Here is an 18879-nt window from a genome sequence, read left to right as displayed (position 1 = left end):
CTGTAATGTGATGGGAGAGAGGAGACGGACATCAAAGGCCATAAACTGGCGGCCCACAGGTCATGGATGGCCCACAGAGCTGTTTTGCCTGCACTGTGTTTTAAATTCGGATTAGTAGCCAATATATATAAGAAAGTTGGGAAATTTTAGTTAGATGTCTGTACTTCCAGTTTCTCCTGGAAAATTGGAAGATGTGATTGCATGGGGCTTTCTACCTGCATGTGGCCTGTTTTAGATGTTCTTTCTCAACTCAGGTGAGCGACAGATGACATTAAGCACCTTAGACACGGCTGCCTTGTTATCTTTATGTTACCTGCTGGGCCACTGGCCTTTTGAGTTGGTGACCTGTGGTAAGGACACACACAAAGGCAGATAATGATAACTGGCATATTTGGGAAATACCAGCAGATGCTAAAGAGATGTCATCTCATTTAATTGTCCCAACACATCGACAAGGCTAGGATTCTAATAATGGCTTCCCTGGTGGCTCAGTGGCAAAGAATCTGCCCGCAATGCAGGAGAACGGGCTCAACCCCTGGGTTGGGAAGATCCTCTGGAGAAGGAAATGGCAACCTACTTCAGTATTCTTGCCTGGAGAATTCCATGGACAGAGGGAGCCTGGCAGGCCTCAGTCCATGGGGTCGCAAAGAGGCGGACACAACAGAGCAACGAAAACACACAACACACAGGATTCTAATACTCATTTTGCACAAGGGAAAATTGAGGCTCCCTGCTCTTAAGTAACATGCAGTATTTCACACAGCTGATGAGTACAGAGTTGGCTGTTGGAAATAGAGCTATTAGTTTTGAAGCATCCTTTCCAATGAGCAATGCACACTTCCTGGGAAGGGTGTACTAAGAGCTCTTGGACCCACCCTCTCCTCTCCCATTCTCACTCAGGGATGCCAGGGCTCAATCACACTTAACGTCTCATTGTATCCCAGATAGTCCATATCATTTTATCTCTTCTTGCCTTTGCATAGCCTTTTTCCTCTGCCTTGAATACTCTCTTCTTACCTTTCCTTCTGGACTTGGAAATGCCTCCCCATCTTGCAAAAAGCAGTTTAACTGTCAGCTCCTCTGTGAAGGCTTTCATGAAACCCTGAGTCCGTCATTCTGACCTTGGAGCTCTTGCAGCCTCCATTCTTATTTTTTCAGTGTCTTACAGTAGAAGGTCAAAGTCTCCTCTTGGGTGACTGCCAGGTCCTTAAGAGCAGGATCATATTACATTCATCCCTGTACCCCACATGCCTAGCACAGGTGCTTGATATGTGGTAAGTACTCAACTCAGGGTGGTCTATGGAATGGAGTGAGCTGAACCATACACCTGTCCAAGTCTCACTGGGGAAGTGAAATTAACTTGGAAGGGTCAACAGTACATTTCCTGTATGCTTTAGTTTGTATTCTCCTGCCCCATCACTGAATGCTGACTTATCCTCCACACTCAACACTTAACAAGACTTCCACTCACTCTTCCAGTGTCAGATAGCTGTGTACAAGCACTACTTTCAATACCCAGATAAGTTTATCAAGTGGCTTCAGAATGAAAACACACTGGAAACTTGCTGGGTATCACATGGATAATGAGAAACTGGCATATGTGCACTGCAGGATCATGGCACAGCTGTAAACTCAATCAGGAAATGACCGATGCTACCAAGAGCCTGTGAAGATACACGAAAGGATGGCAGGTGTGACCAGGTGTGAGCTGAGGGCTGGCCAAACATCTCGTTCTCCCACAGGGTATGGGAAACTCTGAATAGACAGATTTCCCTCCAAATCATTGGCTTCAACTGACCTTCCCAATTTTAGTCTCTAATCCCATGCTATCTCTGAACATGTAAAATAATCATCTTGACAGCAAACCACTAAAGGTCTCATTAAATAACTTACAGAATAGCATAAACATGGAATAAACCAAACCAGAGCCCAAAGCTTAAACTCCATCTCGTGCCTGACTTGTAAGTAAGTGGTAAATTTAAGAGCAGGCACACAGACAAAGCAGGAAGGCTGGCCTAATAAAATGGATTTGTATTCTCTCTAATGAACTCATCACATGTAGACAATGAGAAAGGAATGACCAGGCAAGAGGGAAGAGTTGACTTTGGCAATGAATTATTAAAGGTGCGAAACATGTCTTCTCACAGAAGGATTATTTCAAGAGAGGATACAGAGGAGAGGCAGTAGCACATTGGAGGGAGTTGTAATCAGCACATTTTTGTTCCTCAGCCTGAACAAAGCTTCACTGAATGTGCACTGCCGGTGTGGTTATTCCTAAAACGTGAACAGAGCCTGAGGAATTATGGCCAACATCATTACCTGGCCACTGATGCCCTCTGTATCACTGGATGTATGGTGGATTGGTATATGGCACAGATCACATTTTTTGAATTATTTTTCCTAGTGTTAAGGGAGGGCAAAGAAAGTCCATTATTTTCCCTTAGTAACAGATTTTTACTGTTTTAGTAAAAATCTAGTGCCGGAAGTAAAAGTACAAAGGGAAATTAGCTTCCATGATCAATATTTGTTATGCAAAATACTCTTTAATTGAGTTAGAATGAAAGTAAATGTGCAAACTGCTATTTAAGATAACTGTCTCGATAAGCTCTTTCCAAGTACAGTATGAAGCAGAAAACCTGTTAACTGTATTGATTCTTCCTTATTCACCAGGATCAGGTGCTCTTAAAGGATGGAAGTCGGGGAGAGAGGAATCTGGACCAGTGATATCTTGAGAAGTTTGTAAAAAGAAATAAAAAATCTATTCTGTTGAAATGGTGAGCTGACATCTGAATATGTAGACCAATATTTGGTTAGGATTTAGGGGATGATCTTAGACTAACAGAATTAACATCCCTTGAATGTACCAGCCACTAGGTAACAGAAGTAAATTCTTTCTTTCTGGTCTTTCCAGGAAGATATTGATGGTCTAAACCCTAACATAACTGGCTTGATTCTCTGAAATCTGAGGCCCATTGAGAACCATCCTGAAAACTTACTATGAGCAGTTTATATAGAACTCAACCATCAGGCTTCCATGGTGGCTCAGTGATAAAGAATTCACCTGCCAGTGCAGGAGACTCAGGTTTGATCCCTGGTCTGGGAAGACGCCACATGCTGCGGAGCAGCTCAGCCCCTGCACCACGATGACTGAAGCCTGCGCCCTGACGTCTGCTCTGCCGCAACAGAAGCTGCCACAATGAGAAGCCCGCACACTACAACTCAAGAGCAGCCCCCACTGTCGCAACTAGAGAAAGAAGCCTGCACGCAGCAACGAAGACTCAGAATAGCCAAAGATAAATAAGTAAATAGATAAAATTATTAAAAAACAAAAACCACAAACAGTCCAGCCTCTATCCTCCTGGGCCTTCTCTGAAGAGGCTAGTAGGTCTTTCTCCTTCTTCTCCTCTAATAATAAACCACCCAGTGTCCCCCTCAAATCTCTTCCTACTGTTTCCTACCCCCTGCATTTTTCAAGCTTCTTTCATTTTTCCTGTGTATGCTGACTCCCTAGTTCCCCTCTACTAAATTATGCGCTGTTATTTCCACAGCCTGAAGAACTCACAGCTGAAGCATTATTTCTAACCTTATTTTGTATTCCTAGCATGTGCTATAACCTGTTTTGAGTTTTATTTGCAGCCAAGATGCTGACACAGCTCCAATTTTGTTTTCCTATTTTGATTGGGTAGGAGTGTTCATTATCGTGGTACCAGGGTACGGAAGAAAAGTCATTTTAAAAGGCACAGTTTATACCTCCGTTAAGGGACGTTTTGTTTCTGAATGCTGCCCATTAATATTCTTAAAACTACAGATGTTCAAGAAATAGATGACATGTTCTTGGAGAAAAAAAAAAGATTTTAATGAAAACTGAAAATTGTAGTGGTCCAATATTAATTTCCTATCATGCCTTTTTACGTCAAGCTTAAACAATTTGCCTGCAATGCAAGAGACCTGGGTTCGATCCCTGGGTTGGGAAGATCCCCTGCAGAAGGGAATGGCAACCCACTCCAGTATTCTTGCCTGGAGAATTCCACGGACAGAGGAGCTTATCAGGGGGTCACAAAGAGTCAGACACGACTGAGTGACTTTTACTTTCACTATTACATCAGATCTCCTTTTTACTTAACTTTCCAGCACACACAGGCAGGTGGAGAAAGCCTAGAAATTGGGGGTTTGTCAGAAATGATGTTTTCAAAGCCCAGTCCCAGCTCGATATTAATCAGCCTTTGTAGGGTCAAATTCTTCATTGGTGATACTGTTGAATTCATGGTAAATGTTAAGGCACATCTTATAACCAGGTAATTACCTTATAACCAGTTAATTCATACATTTCACCTATAGGGAGTCCCCTAGATGGGGCTTGATATTACCACTGAGCTTTCCCATAAAGAAACATATATGATGAGGACGGTTTCATAATACCTCAGGTCTTTATATTTGATTTTTAGACTTCATTTTGGAAGAGATTTATCCTCATGAGGTTCTTCTATTTCAAAACGGGGTGACCTGGTAAGGTACAGGATACCACTTACCCCTGAATTTTAGATAAATAATGAAGAATTTCTCTATAAGTATGTCCCATGCGGTATTTGAGACATAAGAATTATTCTCTGTTCCCCTAAAATCGAAATCTAACTAGATGCTCTGTTTTGCTTTGTGTGTTTTTCTAAATCTGACACCCCTATCTGCAGTGTGTAAGAAGACAGGCCTCAACTCTTAAACAAGGACTTCTAAGCCTTTCCTTCATATGCTGACTCTGACTCTTTTCTCTCTGCCTTCTTTTCTTCTATGTCCGACCTCTCCTCCCTCCTCCTGTGCTCCACTTACCAGCCTCTGAGTTTGGGTTATTTTTCCATCTGGAAAGCCTCCTTTCCTTCTCTCTCCCTGGATTATTCAAAGGTACCTCTTCCGAGAAGCCTTCCCGGAACACCCAGCCAAAAGTAACCTCTTACATTTAGATTCAACTTTCTCTCTGGACCATACACTGGTGCCTCTTACACGCGAGGAGCCTGAGTAATCATTTCCCCTGTATGCTGCACTCTTTCTATGAAGGCACAAGCTCCTGGGTGAAAGCAGCCTTACCTTACACATTTTTGTACACTTCATAGGGTCCAGCCCTAGGCTTTGTGGTCAGTGATCCCCAGATACCTAGTGGTTTCAAAAGTGACTGCTGATTGTCACAGAGTCCATCCCTTCTGCAGCTTCCAGTTTCTTTGGTTTCTTGCATGGAGGGGAGGCATAGCACCTTCTCCACAGTAGGAGCCACTGGCCACAGTGGGAGCCCTCGCACATGCATTCAGCTACAGGCATGATGAACAGTTTCACGGCCAGATCCATTTCATGGATTTACTCATGGACACACAAGTAAGTACTGCAAAACTCCGTCTTCCAACGTCAGATGCCTCATCCGGGAGAAGGTCTTTGTACCCACCTGCCTCCCAGGTCCTGAGGATACATATGATCTTGGAAAAAGACAGGTAGCAGGATGTCTGGAGTGCATTTAGTGATGAGGATAAGAACACAAGATAAACTTCTTAAAAGTGTATACTGTTTAACCTGGATGTTTGGGTTTCTCAAGAGGATTTTTCAACTTAATGCCAGCATTATAGCTTCACATCATGACTGACAAGATGTGTCCTAAAAATGACACAAGTGGAGAGAAAGCCAGCTCGACAGCATGTGCCAGGCTATGCCGGGGTCCTATGTGACGGTCCCTGGGAATTTACACTCACAAACTAGACTGAACGATGGTCTGGATTTAGAAATACTCAGAGAAGGAAATTCTAGGAAGAACACAACAATAATGCTGGCTTTAACGTTCTTGGAAAGCTATTTTGTTTTCATTTTTCGATTCTGCTTTTCTTTGTATGCCTATTGGTCACCACACCTCGTGGGAGCCATTAATCATCTCAAGAACCAGGGCTCTTGAAACAGGGTAGCCAGACAACAGGTGATCCGCACACCTTGTTAGGAACTTGCTTTCCCTTTTTGCTCTGGTTTCCTTGCTGCAAAGACAGTCGGACTTTCATCCACCTGGGAGCCATACAGTAGGGCGAACAACCCACGGGGTAGCTAAGCCAAGAGGGCCCAGTGCTCTCACAAAACCTCCTGTAGCCAGTGGATGGGCAGGCTGTCCGTCCGCTGCGTACCCGCTCCTCATGCCCACATTCCAGGCTCAGTGAGTGGAAATCTAGTCTCACATCCACACCACAGCAGCACATTAAAACGTATTCGATTAAGCCCTGGATTAGCATGTGCCCTGACTTTATCTTAATTGCCGATTAAGATTAATCCCTCTAGGGAGTTTTCCAAGGCTGCTGTATTACCGTGGGGTGAATCACTGAATATTTGGGGTTGTGAGTGCCATTCAGTTTCCTTGGACTAAAATAGGAGATCCAGACTCTCCCAGCCTCTGAGGAAGGGGCTCTTCATTGCTCTCTGAAAACGACCCTGACAGCTCATTTGCACCTAAAGTTTCAGGGGGAATAAAGAAGCCTTGATCCATCATGACAGGTCTATGCAAGCTGCAGCACAGAAAGCCATAGGCTTTCGGGTGGGCTCTTGGCTCTAAATGTCTATGGTGAATTTTGGTCTGAGGAATGATATTCTGATCCACACAGTTTTGACTTTATTATTCACAGTGACCTGCTTAAACATATTTTTCCCTCCTCTCTCTTTTTCTAAATGGATACACATACTTTGTGCTATAAACTGTCTGAGGATTACATGTATACAGCACGGTTCTTGAGCCCTAAATACTTCAGTGTCTTAAGAATAGAAATATTCTCTTACATAACCACAGGTATCAACTTCATAAGTTACATGACTACAATGAACTGTATCTACTCTATCAACTCAGTTTGAAATCTGCTTCACTAAATAATAACAGGGTATCTGTTAAGATCTGGTTGCAAAAGAGAGGTGGAAATCAAGAGAAAGAAAGAATATTTTCAAGGAAGAGTAAGAAAACTCTTTAGCTTGAAGAAAGAGAAATGAGAAACAATCTGCAGTTTACACAGCAGCAGCAGAGTCAAGAGAAGCTCAGGAACTCAGGCAGTCAGCTTTTCTGTCCTGCTAGAGCCTCTCAGACAGTGTTCTGCAGGGCCCCAGGGTCACGGGCGCTCAGGGGTGGGCGGTGGAGGGCAGGGGAGGGCAGAGTGGCTGGATTCTCTCCCACCCATTGCCTCTGTCTTTTGAAGGAAAAAAAAAATGCCATCGCTAACAAGCATTTCAAAACTGGTCACGAAGGAGCAAACGTAGTTAAATAAAAGGCCAGCAAGGCCAACCTCTGGCCGTCGAATTGATAAGAGCTTAAGGAGTCAAGGAAGAACAGGTCAGCCTCGACTCTGCAAACATTAAGAGACATCCGCCCCACTGGACTTGACACTGCCCTGTCTAGATATGGAGACTTCCCCAGTGCAGCAGCCCAAGAAGGCTTTTTTTATTTTTTCATTTCTTTTTATTGGTGTGCTCAGGCATTTGTGTGATGTGTAATAAAAACTTGATGATAGGGACTTCTCTGGTGGTCCAGCGGTTAAGAATCTGCCTTCCATTGCAGGAGGCACAGGTTCAATTCCTGGTCGGGGAACTAAGATCCCACATGCCATGGGGCAACGAAGTCCACTTACTGCCAACTACTGAGCCCACAATTAGAGAGAAGCCAGCACCATGACGAAGAGTCAGGGCTCCGCAACTGAGACTCACCACAGCCAAAAATAATAAATTGCTTAATTTTTAAAAGATGATAGCTGTGCCTATTTCATATCCTTTCTCTTAGGTTTATGATAGTAATTGTTTATGAAATGTTGTGTAGCTATCTGGGGAGGCATATATCAGGCATGTTCAGCAGCCATGGAAGGCCACTAAGGTAGGACACAGCTCAGAGGCCCTTTCATGATAGCATGTACCTCTGGCCTGACTCCAATCTGAGAAGCTGGCTGATGCCTGTGGCCATGGCTTTTGAGAGTCCTAACAGGGCAATCCCCTGCTTTATACACCAGGGAACCTAATCCTGTTACTGCTCAGATGAATCAGCTTTTTCTCAGAGTACATGGGTCAGATGAGTCTGTGTAGTGCTTATCAATGTCAAGGTCAGCCTTACTTTTCTCCCTCAGATGCACTGCCCCCTTTCATGATGTCTTCATCTGAGAATGTCTTCATTTACTGGAAACTGCTAATTTTGAAAAGCTGACACCAGAGATCTCAGGAGGATCCTAGGAGGCTAGCCTCCTTCTTGGATCCTCCACCAAACAACCTTTCTAAAGACTCCTCCTCACATGGTTTTTGGCATTCCTGCTTCTTCTTAGGAGAGCTTACTCCTGGAAAAGAGAAAGTCACTCCCTCATTTCCTTCCTTCACTTACTGACCTGAGGAGTCACCAGTCACTAGCCTTAGCAGCACTTGAGAGTTCCAATGGATGTACCCCTGTACAACGCGACTCAAATATCTCACAGCTTTCATCTTTCTTTACACTGAAGTCCTGAGATAGGCCACAACTGTCAATAGTATTTCTGAATGGACAGAAGTCATGTATGGTCTCTAAGTGTTCTAGTCTGCCCCCTCCCACGGTAATCCTGTTTTCATCCTGAAGCAGAGCATAAGAATTGAGGACGAAGCTCTCTCTCTCTTAAACCCACATGATAGCCATGTTCCTTAGATTCTGTTACAAAACAACTATTGGCTTTAACTGGAAACTTGAAAATTTAGGGTAATTGTAGTATCAATTCATGATTACTCAACACATTTCCTCAACTTCCTTTATGACTGATATTTTGAGTCTATTACTGTAACCTTCTCTGAATAAAGTGTGTTGTCCTGAAACAGTGGGGTCTGAGACACCCCACACCTCTAAGGTTTCTCATCTATGAATCACATGGTTGCCAAAATATCTTTCCCCTCTTCTTTCAATCCTTCTCTCTTAAACTCCCTTCACTTGTATTTCCTGGATCTGCCTTCGGCATCTGCAGTAACATGACTCTAAACGAATGGGATTTCCATGTTATTCTGGTCTGAGCTGCAAATGATTAGATTCCCTACCGAGCCCTGATGGCAGTATTACTAGGCTTTAACTTGATGAGACTGACTTCGTTAATAGAATTCTCTCTTCTGCTGTTTGACTATGTTAATGTTGCTAAAGGAAGAAGAAGAAGAAGAAAAAAAAAAAACACCAAAAAAACCTGATTTTCCTATATGTAAGCTATTTTCAAATTTACATGAGGGGTTCTCCTAACAGATCTGCAGTCTTCTTCCTATGGAGACACTAAAATTACATGTTTGTTTTTCTCCCTATCTAAAAACCAATATCTTGTGAGGCACTCCACAAGGAGTACTTAGATTTAGTTCTGATTAAAAATTCCTCTTGGATATTTCTGTCCTAAGCTCAAAGACGTCTTTTCCTACTTTCCCTCTCTGCTCTTCATCCCACCCTTATTACCCCTACTCAAGGCATTTGTGTACATAAGCACACACGTGCACACACACACACACACACACTTTATTTGTGCCTACCTTGGAACAGATCTGAGCCAACATATTCCCTGGGGGTCCAGTGGTCTCTTTTCCTATTAATGAACAGCATGTTGTTGCAGATTCATGGAGGGTTTAATTGAATAAACATAGAAAGATGAATATGCTTATGGGACATCAAACCTCCTTAGCTTTCAAGTTACTGACATAGAAGAATGATCTTGTGCAGCATCCATGTCATGTTCTTTCACGGTTGGGACATTATGGAGCACCATGTCACAGGGAAAATGTTGCCTGCATTGGGGTTCAACTCTGACTCCATCTTCTCCATACTCAAGTGCTGAGGGGAGGCGTCAGATTTGCGGATGTCAGCAATGCCGGTGTGTGAACAAGTTCAACCTCAAATTCTGTGGCTTAGTCCTTATCGGTGATTCAATGGGAACCTGAAACTTTGTTGAAGGGGAAGGCATTTTGCTAGCTCAGTGAGAAGTTAGTTCAAACAGCACCCAGGATATTGTGATCATCAACAAGCTTGAGGTAGGTGGAGGGACTCAAAACCAGCTTGCAGGAGCGAACATCTCCCCAGCCCCCAAACTCACACCTTCCCGGTCACTGTTCTGCTCTCCTTCCCTTGACACTTTCCATAGATGCACTTCATGCTGTGTCCTCTGCATTTCCAACCCCACACTCACGGGCAAAAAAAAAAAAAAAGTCCACAATAAGAGAACAGAATCAAATTCAGCTGGTAAATTAGACAGTTGACTTTGCAATATGATTTAATAGGAACTGGCCCTTAAGCACCTCCCTCACTGGCCATGCCCTGGGCCTGACTCCAGTACTCCTCTGAGTTAAGGAATTAACACCATGAATTCCACCATCCTGAACCCATGGGAGGCATTGCTAATCAATCACAGAACTCTTTCTCATTCCTCATACTTCAAGCAGTCACCACCAATCCACTGGAGTTGACATGGCATTTGAATTCTATTTACCTTCCTAGGTTAAGGCAGTGAGAAAGCCTGAACTTCAGGGGCTTAAATTTCAGCTCCACTACTTAAAAGCAGTGTGATTTGGGGCAAGTTATGCTGTGCCTTGGTTTCATTAAGGGCAAAATGAGGACAATTAGAATCTCTTTCTCATATGTTTTGAGTGTTAAACAATTTAGTATTCTAAAATGCTGAGAACACTACCTGGCCTACATCAAAAGGGATGTATGTGTTTGCTATTGTCATCGTTGTTCAAATGCAAATATCACTCAGGAGGGAAGTGTTACAGTGTATTATCGCATCCCCTTCATGTTAAATGGGTCTGTCAGACGGCTGGCTAGGTAATCTCCTAACAAGGTCTTTAGGAGGAAGAAAATAGAGTAGGGCGACTCTGTCCCGGCCTTTGGAGATGCCAGTGGATGCCAGGTGGAGAGCGAAGGGCTGAGGAACTAGGAACACAAGCTTAGAGTTGAGTGAGTGCTGGGTAGAAAGAAAGGAGGGAGCATTACATAATTCACAACCCCGCTTTCTTGAAATACATGTGTCTTCCCTGCTCCTTTTAAATTAAGCAAACCAAACCGGGACAGCAGAGCTTAGATCCCCAGCCTAAAGGTTTGCAATCGAGCCATGGATGCAAAAGGCAGAGAAAAGGTCTGGGTTCTCAAAGTTTGGGGTCCAGATCTAGTTGGGAGAGTAGAGGTATTGTAAATTCTCTGAATCATTATCTGCACCAACCACTGTCCAAAGGCAACATCAAGAGCAGTGAAATCACTGTCTCTGGATTGATGGTCTATTCTCAGCACCGTACTTAAACCAGCAATTTGCCTCCCCTTTATCTGTTCTTTTTCCTCCTTCCCTTAGCTCTTAAAACTTTCTAACACATCTGTATCATTTACTTATTTCTTATAGATTTTGCTAATTGTCTTCTCTCTATAGGAATAGAAGCAACTCAAAGGTATGGATATTTGTCTGTGTTGTTGATATATTCCTAGTACCTAGAATTGTGCCTGGTTAACAGTATGTGCTGAGTAAATATCTACTACATCAATGAATGAATGAATGAATGTTGTTCTTAAACACAGTTCTTCATGCTAAAACACTGGAGCCCATTTAAGACGGTAGTAAAAACAAGACCACTCAAAACAAAAACAAAGTATAATTTAGTCCTCTCTAAAAATGTATACTGTATTCCAATTACTTAAGTGAAAAGCTGAAAAAGCAAACAAACAAAAAAACCCAGAATATTAACTCAGGAGGAAACACATATGCCTGAGCTAAACACAGAAAAATCTCCTTCTTCATCAGGAGAAGCCTCATGATATAGAAAATTCACTAGCCTAGATATAGGGAGACCCTCGTTGAAGACCCAGCTTGACACAAACCAGCTGTGACCACAGACAAGTCACTCTTCCTCTCTGGGCCTCAGTTTCTCCATCCACATTTAGCTTGATTCAATGCAAATATTCAATGAGTGCCCACTTAATCACCTCTAGTCCTAAGATGACATAACCCTACCCAGTCCCACTGGATACTAAGATGCTAAAATAGACTACTATCTAAATGTGATCATTCATGGGTGAGAAATTAAAGCTGCATCCCCTCCCCTCATCAGAGTGGATGAGGGGACTTCACGTTCATGTAGACCTTACTCAGCAGAGCACACATTTACTCAGAGAGGACAGGTGCTGAGAGCCCCTGGTGCAGTTGAGTCTAGCATTCACCTCTTAATCGGCACTTTGAGAGCCGAGAATCCAACAGCAATCTCATGAGCACAGAGGACGAGTCCAGTGCCAATAGTCAAGGGGCTTATGGAACTGCTGAGCCAGGGGCGTGCCCATGCTCTTTCAAACGGCTTACAAAGCATCACAACAATGGGAGTGGGTTTACCACTGTCTTACAAAAGCACATCTGGAGGATCTCTGTGTTCACCTGCACCCATGAATATTGAACCCAGAAAACCAAATCGATTTGCTGTTTAATCCAACAGTCAATACAAGCTGCTGTGCAGACTTGATTGGCTTAAAACTCAAGCCAGCGCCTTCGGCAAGGAAAGTCGAATGCAACAGTGCAGCCTGGTATTGACACACACCACAGGTAGTTGTAAGAAACAAATATCCCAAACTGTATTTGGTGGGAATGGTCAGTGCTCAGTGATCAATGTGGCTAATAATTTTTGATCTTGCTTACTGAAGAGCCAAGCATGGGCTTGTGAACTTCACAGTTTAGGAAAATTCTCTAATGGGATATGGTAAGATTTTGTTCCCACGCATAAGGATTCCTCTTCCTGCCCCTATTCTGACAGAAGGGTTAAACATCCCCAGCTCCTAAGAGGCACTGCCCATGAATGTGCTCTCTGTCACGTGTTACTTTGGCATCAAATCTAGCCCCATAGCACAACCCAATTACTTGGTTGTAGACCAGTGTCTATATATCACTATTTGGCTGGTGAGTGACAACAAGATAAATTAGAAGAGCTAGAAATTAAATTATACTGAGTATGCTTTAATGCCTTATGTGTAAAGCCTCTGCCTGGCAGACTGTCTGGTTTCCTCAGGGACTTAATGATGGCAGAGGGGCTGAGAACAAAATTTTCTGAGAACCAACTCCCTTTACCAAAGAATAAAATCCTCCCCCCCAACCCCCGATTTCCCATTCCTCAGTTCTAAGAACCGCTGTCTGCTTCTTTGCATGGAAGGTGGCTATTCTTCTCCTTTTGCTTCAGGGTTCCTAACTTAGAGCCTTAGAAAGAACACAGCGTCTAATGGTCAAAGGGTAGCCGTTTTCAGGGAATTTGTCTTAATTTCATTACATTCTGCCTCCCCTTTGGGGGCTCAGTGGATTGTGAAGTGTGCTTTGAATTTCAGTTTGGACACACCCCAGAACTCAAAGTAAAAATGATATAGGCTTAATAACAACTTCGAGGGAATCCTTTTCAAGTTCAAAGTAGAGGGTAAACACTAATTAATCGGTTCCCCTGCCAACACCGTGTGAGGTATAAACTACTAGCCCCATTTTATAGATGAGAACACTTAGAGTGGAGAGTATGACTGACCTGCTCGTCAGTGAAGGCATGAGCAGCTTGGATCCTTGTGCATAGTAAGGGCATGCATGACTTATCTCACTCACAGAAATTGATGAAAACCCTGTCCCAGGCTCAGGCATCTGAGCCTAGCTCAGCTGATCTCTTGCTTTGGTCAGAATAGCAACTCTCAGCTCAGCAGGGCTACTACCAATTTCTGCCCTTAGTTTTCTGGCCAGAATGGACTGCCTTCCTCCAACACAACTCAAAGAAACTCAGATCAAAGTCTCACCAATGGGTCATTTAAATGACAAAGCTTGTCCAACACCTCCCTCTAATAAGACTCCCTGAGTTTTATTAGCCTAGCTCTGCGGTGGAAGTCGTGTTCAACCCAGGTTGAACCTCACCACATCTTGGACCTGCATCCTAGGGAGGTGTAAGCCAGTGGCTGGATTATATAAGGGAAATGCCATTTGGCACAAGCGGATAAGTGGGTGCGTGAGTGCTTGGTTGCTTCAGTCATGTCCAACTCTGCGAATCTATGGACTGCAGCCCACCAGTCTCCTCTATCCACGGGATTCTTCAGGCAAGAATACTGGAGTGGGTAGCCAGTCCCTTCTCCAGGGTATCTTCTCAACCCAGAGATCAAACTTGTGTCTCTTATGTCTCCTGCATTGGCAGGCAGGCTCTTTACCACTAACGTCACCTGGGAAGCCCAGATAGGTAGGTAGGTAGGTACATACATAGTTAGGAAGAATACAGAGAAACAGGTTAATACATTTTATAACCTTTCACTATATGAACCTTTTGGCTAATCTTGGTCATCTACATCTCCTTTACAAAGACCAAGCTGGTGGTCACTTTGTGGGAAGCCATACAAGGTTTTCCACAAGATAGCCCCAGCTGTCAGAGCTTCTGATAACCCTGACATGGTTCCACATCTACCCCATGCCATGCCTTACACTGATGAGCACAGACAGTCTTTCTGTTGACAAAACGTTGTGAAATAGAGTCCTGGGAAGAATTATCTTTCTAGTTCATAAGCACCAAGGGGTTTTGCCTCACAGAGGGTGGTGATACTAAGATTTCAGCATTCCCTCATCAAAAACATGTGGATACATATTTTCCAAAGCACTTGGAGGTTTCCGGCAAATCTTCATACATCTCACAGAAGTACCTTCAGAAGCAACAACAGTCATCCTTCACAGAACACCCGTGAAACGTGTCTGTTCCATGGGGAGATGGTAGGAAGAAGAGCTTTAGATGAGCCATAATGAATATGGAAATTTAAGGGAAAACAGAGGGAAAGAAATTTCTTTACTACCATGCTGGGAGTGGGAAACTTTAGCCTAGTGGATCTCAACCCTGGCTGCTTATCAGAACCATCTGGAGGACTTTTGTAAACTCTCATGTCTATTTCAGTCCTACTGAATAAGCTTCTCCAGGAGTAAGACTAGACAGAGGGATTTTTTTTGTTGTTAAGCTGCCTTTGTAATTCTGCTGTGCAGACAAGTCCGGGAACCGCTGGGCTAGTCTAGGGAGTACAATGTAGACTGTGAACACCTACATGTGAGTTACCTCCTGCCAGGGAATAAACAAGAGAGATATTCCTTTAAAAAGAATTGGGCAGCCACTTACAAGTGGAATCTAAAAAATAATACAAATGAATGTATACACAAAACAGAAATGGCCTCACTGACATAGGAAATGAGCTTACTGTCACCAAAGGGGAAAGAGGAGAGGGAGGGACAAATTAGGAGTTTCAGATTAACAAACTACTACACATAAAATAGATAAGTAAAAAAGATTTACTATATAGCACAGGGAGTAACACTCAGTATCCTATAGTAACTTATAAGGAAGATAATCAGGAAAAAAAATAACTGAATCTCTATGCAGTACACCTGCAACTAATACAACATTGTAAGTCAACTATACTTCAATACAAAATAACACAGTAACAACAACAGAAAATAATTGTTTTGGGGGGGTTCTTTGGGTAATTGCCTCTAAATTGCATCATTGTTCCATTAGTAATTTAGTTTTATTTGACGCTTCATGTGAGAAACTATTTTAAAATAAGAAATCCTTCATGCTTATTTTCATTTAAATGGACTCAAAAGAAACTATTTGCTTGATAGATGAGCAGAATGAGAGCTTATATGACTGACTCCAAAATAATTTAAGATGAAAAGTTATTTAAAAAAACAAAATGAAACGAGACCCACGTGGCTGCATCTGTGCCCTGTGGGGCCTGGTTTCCTCAGGCAGCTTGCATCCACACAGCTATGTAAGCACCATGCTCATTGAGGGTCCACTGTGTGCTTGGAAATGGGCTTGATCCTAGCAGTACTGGGATGGAACAAACACAATCGCCACATGACAGGGTCAGCCAGTCTAGTGAGGGAGTGGGTAAAATAAGTGCTGGGCTTCCATGGTGGCTCAGTGGTAAATAATCCCCCTGCCAGGGCAGGAGATGTGGGTTTGATCCCTGGGTTGGAAAGATCCCCTGGACAAAAAAAAATGGCAACCTGCTCCAGTATTCTTGCCTGGGAAATCCCAAGGACAGAGGAGCCTGGAGGGCTAGTCCCTGGGGTCACAAAAGAGTCAGAAATGAGCTTACCGTAACCGTGAGCATAATCATAACATAGTGACGAAACAACAAGAAAAGTGCTATGATAAAAACTGGCTTTTATCTGTCTCCTCTCATGGGTCACGTAATCTTTCAAGTTCCATATCTCATTTCATCCTCTCGACAATCTCATTAGGCAGGTTCTATTATTGTACCCATTTTACAGATGAGGAGCCTGAGACTTAGAGGGCTTAAGTAACTTCTTCAAGGTCATAAAATCTATAAGGGTCTTTCTGATACAGCAGGCCAAATTTATATCTCCATCTTATTCTGCTTCAGAAGTACAGAAGGTATGGGGGGCTCCGGGACGGGCATAGGGTGCTCATTTGGGGGGCTGTTTTGGAGTGGGGTGGGGAAATTTGAGCACATCCTTTTCTCTTGTTACATCAGCACTGTTCCACATCAGAGTCAACTCAGCATCTTGGGTGCCTGCAGCTTTCAAGATCGGTGTTAAGGAATCTCCTTCCCCTTGAACTTGCCCATTCAAACAGACCCGGCAGTATGATGGTCAGCAATGCCTTTGTACCACTCTCTCGGCGGAGAAAATACACAACCAGCCCGGAGTCCTCATGCTGGGCTGAGCGGAGTACTTGAGAGTCATTTCCTTCAGCTCCCCAGGGTGGGCCTCTGCCTGGCTTGCTTACCCACGTTTCAGCAGCTCAGAGTGCCGGCCTGGCCGCAGTGTTCGGTGCAACTGATCTGTAACTCGAAGTCATCTATTTATCCTCTAGCTGCACTGCTCACTGGCAAGTCTAGGGGAGACCAGCGCACGCCTTTGCTACGGTTCAGTGAGCCGAGCTCCTGGGCTCCGGTACCTTGGCTGTGGTGTCAAGTCAGTTATATAACCACTGGGCTGAGTGCCTCCCTGGAGAGGGAGATGGGGCGGGTGAGCAGGAAAGACATTATTAGTGTAATGTTAAGAAAACAGACTGTGAAAGCTTCCCAAGACTTCAGCGTTTGGAACCGTAGGGTCCCCTCCAGTTTGTTTCCCATTTAATTCTGTCATCTTTGAATCTTGCCCATTTGAGCCCGGATGGCTGTGGGTGGAGAGACTGGCACAGCGAAGGGGCTCAGGCCCTCTCAAGTAGTGAGCTTATTTAGCCTTGAAATATGCCCTGCTGGACACACGGACACAGGCGGACGGGGTGGGGGAGGAAGGAGAGGGTGAGACAAACGGAGAGAGTAGCATGGAAGCATATACGCTACCACATGGAAAACAGATAGCCAGTGGGAAATTGCTGTATCAGTCAGGGAACTCCAACCAGGGCCCTGTGACATTCTAGCAGGGTGGGATGGGGTAGGAGGTGGGGGGGGGGGGGGGGTTCAGGAAGGAGGGGACGTATAATACACCTGTGGCTGATTCATGCTGATGTATGGCAGAAATGAAACCAATGTTATAAAGCAATGATCTTTCAATTAAAAATAAATAAAATTTTAAAAATGCCCTGTTGTATGACTGGTTTTTGGTAGACCGAATCCGATGCTGAAGAATGTGTGAAAATTAATGACCAACTACAGCTAAGGGAAGTGTACTTTGTCATAAGTTTTGCATTTATTCTTTTGCTTCTAAAGTCTTAATGTGGACAAACTGGAAAGATTGAAAGATTGGAACATGAAAGGCCCTCCAGAAGTCCCCTGAAACTTTTCAATAAGGACAACAGAAGAAACAAACAAGTACTTACTTTGGCGACTTATTTTTGGGTTACACAAAAGTTAAAACCATTGTTTTTTTTTAATTGGCAAAGTGGTCATATGCTATGTAGTCACTCCATATCATAGAAATCAATGCAAGTTTTATTTATCCATAGCTGTCATCTGCCCTCCAGCTCTGCGAAGTGGTTTCCCATTCAAACCTCCGCACCCACATGTGGCCCTAAAACATTTTTAATGAATGGCATTTGATAAGTGAGCATATAGGCAAATGTTCATCCCTGCCAGTAATAAAAAATGCAAATTAAAGCAACTTTGAAAAGGTAGCATTTTAGTCTTACTAAATAATGCCCTAACGCTGGTCAGGCTGCAGTGGAACTGATAGACTCAAATGCTATAGGCACTGAGTCAAATCAGCATAATTCTTCTTGAAAGAACTAAGGCAATGTGTAACAGGAATCATAGAGATACGCTTCCTCTGACCCAGTAATCCTTCTCCTGGGAATGTATACGAAAGAAATAATCTGAAAGAAGCAGAAAGCTATACAAACTGAAGCGCGGGTCTCTAATGATCAAATCTAATCACACACATACACACAAAATTCCAGAAGGAGCCTAATGTTGGGTAATTGGGGATGGCTTAACAAATTATGGGGTACTGATGATGGAATATTATGCAACTATTAAACTCCAAAAGGCACAGGGGAAAAATTTAAGATTTAATATCATGAGGATGATAGGATTTACTCGAATGTTTTTCTTTATCAGTTTTTAATATATAAAATAAGTGAAGAGCATTATAGAAAATGCAGTGGGAGGCCTCTCGGACAATTATTTTCTGGTACAAATGGGCTTTTATGATACTAAGGATCTCCCAAATGAAAATACTGAAATATAAACAGTCACCTCTATGGTGGGGGAAGGCTTAACACATTGTATCTTTTATTCTCTAGTCTAAGCCTGGTATTTGGCCTTGGAGTCTCTTCTTTGTACAGGACCTCTTCCATTTATTCCAAATAGGATGACTTAGAAAAGGTGCTGAAATGGAGCCCACTCTCCCTATAACAGTCATATTAGCTTGCATCCATTCAGGTCCTGGAAGCACCCTTGGAGGAAGCCTAAGAAAACTC

The 18879-nt window shown here is 43.4% G+C and overlaps 1 protein-coding gene across 1 annotated transcript in view; it reads right to left on the bottom strand.

The window, feature by feature from the left end:
• The window catches only part of RORA (RAR related orphan receptor A), a 778196-nt gene that overhangs the window by 296668 nt on the left and 462649 nt on the right, over positions 1-18879 (bottom strand). The window lies entirely within an intron of this gene.

This window comes from Odocoileus virginianus, chromosome 6 (assembly GCF_023699985.2).
Source record: "Odocoileus virginianus isolate 20LAN1187 ecotype Illinois chromosome 6, Ovbor_1.2, whole genome shotgun sequence".
Classification (NCBI taxonomy): Eukaryota; Metazoa; Chordata; class Mammalia; order Artiodactyla; family Cervidae; genus Odocoileus; species Odocoileus virginianus.
The sequence above is the reverse complement of the archived record's forward strand: the minus strand, read 5'-3'. Positions and strand labels throughout refer to the sequence as shown.